Genomic DNA, 6,103 nt, shown 5'->3' on the forward strand with positions numbered 1-6,103 from the left:
AGGTGGGATTTTAAATGATACTTAAAGGAAGCCAGGGAAGACAGAAGGTAGAAATGAGAAAGAAAGTTCCAGGTATAGGAAACAGCCAGTGAAAATGTATGGAGTTGGAAGACTGTTTTAAGCAGGGAAGAGCAAGGAATTCAGAGTCATTGGATTATAGAAGGGAGTAAGGGTCAAGAAAACTGGATATGTAGGAATGGGATAAGGTTATAAAGGTCTTTAGAAGCCAAGAGAATTTTATATTTGATCTCAGGCTATCAAATATATTTGATCTGAAAAGGAAATGTTCTTATTTCTCAGCTGTGCATAATGCTTTTACAAAATTTGAATTTATATTACATGCAAAATTTCACAAAAATGCAGAAAAGCAGAAATATTAAGCAATCTTTATTGACTATGATGCAATAAAAGTTATAGCCAACAAAAGAGTTTTGAATAAAGGATTAAACATAATTAGAGACTAAATAATTTAATCCTAAAGAATCAGTGGCTCCAAGAACAAATCATAAAGACAATAGAAAATTTCATCAAAAGGAAATGAAAATGTGACATCATACCCAAACTTCTGGAATGTAGATCAAGGAGTCCTTAGCAGAAAATTTTTATCTCTGAATATTTTCATTTGAGGTAACTAGGTGGCATAGTATATATATAGAGTGCCAGACTTAGAATTAGGAAGACTTTAGTTCAAATCCAGCCTCAGACACTTATTAGCTATTGGGATATGGGTGTCACATAATTTCTTTGAGCTTCAGTTTCCTCATCCGTAAAACCAAGATAATAATAGCATCTACCTCACAAGGTTGTTGTAAGGATCAAATAAAATAATTTACAAATAGCATTTTGCAAATCTTAAAGTATTATTATTTGTTTCATCAACCAAAGAGAAAACAGCAGATCAATGGATTGGACATACAACTAAAATAACTAGCAAAGTAACAAATAAAAAAAATAAATACCCAATTTAAAATTCCAAAAATAAAAGAAGAGATTAACAAAATTGAAAGCAAAAAAAATCCCCATTATGTTGATAAATAAAATTAGTGACTTTTTGGAGGGGAGTGGGGAACAATTAAATAAACAGTTTACTAGTCTTATTATTTAAAAAAGAAGAACATCAAAGTGTTAGAATCAAAAATGAAAAATAAGAATAATTTACAATAAATGCAGATGAAACAAAGGAAAGCACTAGAAACTATTTTGCCTAATTATTTGACCGCAAAAGTGATGAGATGAAATGCATGAATATTTATTAAAATATCAATACCCAGGCTAGCAAAACAAGAAATAGATTATTTCAATAACCTATTGTCATAAAAAGAAATTGAATAAGCCATAAATTAACTCCCAAAGGAAAAAACCCCAGGATTAAGTGGATTTACTAGTGAATTTTATGAAATATTTAAAGAACAGTTCATTCAAATGTTACACAAACTGTTTGCAAAAACAGGAAAATGAGGTATCCTACAAGTGATACAAGTGTGGCTTTAATACATAAACCAAGGAGAGAAAAAGGAAATAGTGGTCTGTCACTAGAATTCCCATGAGGGGACAGGATAGGTATGCTCTTTGCCCCTATCATCTTCCATATGGAATGTGAACTCAAGTAGTACAACTTGTGCCAAAACGCCTGACTGACTTCTCCATTTTACCCTTGGGAGCTTGAGAGGTTTGGGGTCCATTGGGTGGAATTGACTGGCAGCCAAGGAGAGTTTCTTCATCCAAGAGAATGCCACCAACAGTGAAAAAAGCTCAGCTCCTGGCCTAGCTTGCCAAAAGACATGAACTTTGAAGAAGACAGTACAGAGGCAGGGTAAAATATAAAATGTTTAATTTGCAGGCTTGCCAAATACTTCATATTTAGATGGTTTTGAGTATCAATTCCTGGAAGAGTATGACAGGAGTTAATACTACCACTTGTTTATTTTGATTAAGACTTGTCTATATAAGCTTTGTGAAGCTTTTGTGTTGGTTAGCATTTCTTTCTGTGTATGTACATGCCTATCCAATACCCAATTTTTATGACGTATTGAGTATCTTTCTACTTCCCACTTTGGGGAAACCCTAGACATGAACCATAACCTACACTCCCCAGGACACAAGGTTAGAGGATTTAATGACCCAAAAAGTATGTGAAAAGGGACCCTAATCCCTCTCATTAGAGGCCAAGCTTCCCCTTCTGAACCTAGTCAGGATAGCTTACATAGACCCAGTGCAGAGGGACCATTAGGGAGAATGAACAGGAAAAGTTCCTCAGACCCTTAGGCCCAGCAATGGCTCTACATTGTTAGACATTATCTAACTTGAGAGGAAAATTTCCAGAGCATGTTTAAAATCAACAGTGAAGTCCCCCACCTGCTGGAAACAGTGAAGAACATTTGGGAGGGTGGGCGGTTAAAGAGAATTGGGCAGGAGGAAAGGAGTTAGTAATCAGTTCGCCCTCTTTCCTCCCTCCACTGCCTGGGGTTCTGAGAACTGATCTTCGGAGCAATGTGTCGAAAACCATGTGGGTGTGATTACTTGCTACCCACTTCTTACATAAAGAGTGAGACTTTATAGGCTTATTGTTATTAAAATACGGGGACATCCTCTAAGGAGAGGCTCTCCACAAGGAAAATATATGACTTAAAACAGCTTGGACCTAATCGAATAGTGAATTTCTAATATAGCAGACATGGGAAATATTGTATAATAAAAAATCCTCCTTTATGTTTGTACAGAGTATAATACATCAATTTTTCAACCACATTGTGACAAGACCTGAATTTTGTAAATGTCATTGGCTTGATGTGTCCTGTTTTGTTTATTCCAGACATTGATAGTTGAGGTCTTCCTAGGAACAAAAATCTCAACAACTCTCTTATGGGTCAATGTACATTCAGTACACCATCTTTGGGAAGAAATATTCATTCTGAAGAAGTTTTTGCCTTACATCCTAGAGTTAGCTAATCCCCAAATCATCAGCATCCTAAATTAAAACCTAGAAGTTTTAGAGAAGAGGAAGCATTAATTAACAATGCCTGTTCCCACACAATGTCAACTCAGGTCTTGAAAGTAGTACTGGCATTTGAGCGGTTTGCACATATGGAAAGATTTGGGCACTGCGATGGTGTTTACTGCAGCTCTGGGGATGATGTTCAGAGATGATGGCCCATCTTCTTGGCTGCCACTAGGTGGCAGTATGAGAAGGACAGAGATTCCTGGCCCTTCAGATCACAAGACTGTCAATTATGCTTTTTCACCATTTAAACACAAGTACATAATAGCTGTTTTCTTTTAACTTAGCTATTAGGAAAAATTATTTAGATTTTTATTATGAATGAATCCTTTATATTAATATCATCCATCGACTCTATATACCTAGTATGTATCTAATAATTTTTATGTTATCTTCTCCTTTAGAATGGACCACCTTAGGAGCAGGTACTGTTTTTTGCACTTTTTTTCTATGGCTAGCACTTAGCACAATTTTTGGCTCATAGTAAGTGTTTAATAAGTGCTGAGTGACTGATTGAAATCTCTCTCTTTCTCTGTGTGTATGTGTGTGTGTGTCTGTCTGTCTGTCTTTCTGTCTCTGTATGTGCCTGTCTCTCTTCTCTCAATTAATTCGTATCAGTTTTATTGACTTCCTTGTATACATGCCACTTTGCTCTCATAGAACATAAGCTCCTTGAGGTCTAAGATTATTTAATTTTTGTCGCTGTATCCATATGCCTAGAATGCTGCCTTATACATAGAAGAGACTTAAGTGCTTGTTGAATTATTCAAATCTTATAGCTTCAGTAACTGTTGTTCCAAGAGTCTCCTCTTCTGAAATTCCAGATGACATCACAGTGCAGTAGAGAGTGTACTAGGTCTAGTGTCACAGAAATTGGGTTCGAGTCTTGGCTCTGCTCTCTACTTATGACATGTCTGACTTTGGTCCAGTTGCTTCCCTTTCCAAGGGCCCATTTTCTTCATCTGTAAAATGTGGGGCTTAGAAAACATCCACAGAAGTGCTTACTGAAATAGTAAAAAAAAAGAAAATGAATAGCCAATTGGGAAATTAAGAATAAATGTGGTAGTATGTTAATATAAAGGAATATTATGGCACCATGAGAAATTAAAAAGGTGAGGAATTCACAGAAGCTTGGGAAGACCTGGGTGAAGCTTGAGAAGACTTGTATAAACTGATGTAAAATAAAGAAGGTAAATCTAAGTGAACACTATACAAAATTACCAAAGTAATATAAAGGAAAATGACACTAAAAGAAATAAGAATTCAGATGTATTTAATGACAAACCTTGATTCCAAAGGACTGTTGATGACACTTACTTTCCTCCTCCATGGAACACAAGTGATGGACCAAGATGAAAAATGCTGCCTATGTTATCAGAGTTGGTCAGTGGGTCGGTTTGTTTTGCTTAACTGTTATTCTTTGTTATAAGAAGAATTTTGTATGAGGGAAGTAATTAGGAAATGATTTTTTAAAGGCATCAATAAAACAGTTAATAAATAAATAATATTATATATAGTTATATTTCTCTCTGTGTGTATATATGTATACACACACACACACACACACACACACACACATGACAGATTTCTCTAAAATCCTTTCTAGTTCTAAATCCTAGGATTTAGGAGATGACCGATCTATTTGGACTGAATTCAATATGTTAAAAGTAAGTGCAGTGTGGATACTTCCATTTCTACATAAATCTAAAGTATTCACCCCACAGACTTTGGGTTGATCTGAACTGGCTGTTCAGTACTAACAAACCTTTGTGAACCCAACCATCCCCAAATTAAGCAACTTTGGTTAGTTTATAGCTGTTGTTATTGTTAATAAATTTTGTTACTACTTTTTTGTTTTTATAAAAGTCATTTCTGAGGAGAGGAGAGGAGAGGAGAGGAGAGGAGAGGAGAGGAGAGGAGAGGAGAGGAGAGGGAGAGGGAGAGAGGGAGAGAGGGAGAGAGTGAGAGAGAGAGAGAGATAGAGAGAGAGAGACAGAGAGAGAGAGAGATAGAGAGAGAGAGTGAGAGAGAGAGAACTTCAGCAGGACTGCTTCTCCATAGAACTGATCCCTCCTTTATCCCAAAGGAAAACAGTTAAGCAAAAACAAGTGTTTCAATGACTACACCAAAAGGTAGGAATTGTTTTATCTGTTCTCTAAGATATTACTGTTTTTACCTTCTCAAACATGACCTCTCTTTTATTGATCTTTTCATTTTTGTTGTTGTGGTGATCATTGTATATGTTTCTCTTCTGGTTCTGCTTACTCCATTCTATATCAGTTCATGCAAATCTTTCTGTGCTTCTCTGAATTCCTCATATTCATAACTTATTACTAAAAAGTAATATTCCATTACTTCCACATATTACATTTTGTTCATCTCTTCCCCAATCAATGGGCACCTACTTTGTTTCTAGGTTTTTGCTACCAAAAGAAATGCTGTTAATAATATTTCACCATATATTTGAACTTTATTTCTGTATTTTACCTCCTTAGAGTATATGCGCATTAGTGAAATTTCTGTGCTGAAGGTGACAAATTGTTAAATAACTTTTCTTGTTTAATTCCATATTATTATCCATAATGCTTAGGTCTAAAAGTCTACCAAAAATATGTTAATATGTGTGTCTGCCCACAACCTCTCCAATGTGAACTTCTTCCATTTGGGGTGTATTTGGCCAATTTTCAAGGTATGGAGTAAAACCTTTGAGCTGTTCAAATTAGATTTCTCTTATCAATCTGGAGCTTGTTTGCATTTGATCATTGATTGTTTATAATTTTTTAATATCCTTTCACAACTTGTTGAGTAATGGTTATTTGGATATCAAACTTTATCAATGATATTTGATGCAGATATTTTCCCACTTGACAGTTTCTCTTATGTTATATATTATTGATTTTGTTCATTTGAAAGCTTTTTAATTTTATATAATTAAAATTGTCTATTTTGTCTTATCCCTATCCCTTGTTTGGTTAAGAATTCCTCTCCTTAAATGATAAATGTTGGAGAAGATGTAGGAAAATTAGAACACTAATGCATTGTTGGTGGAGTTGGGAATTGATCCAACCATTCTGGAGAGCAATTTAGAACTATGCCCAAAGGACA

Source organism: Trichosurus vulpecula, chromosome 3, assembly GCF_011100635.1.
Source record: "Trichosurus vulpecula isolate mTriVul1 chromosome 3, mTriVul1.pri, whole genome shotgun sequence".
NCBI classification, from domain to species: Eukaryota; Metazoa; Chordata; class Mammalia; order Diprotodontia; family Phalangeridae; genus Trichosurus; species Trichosurus vulpecula.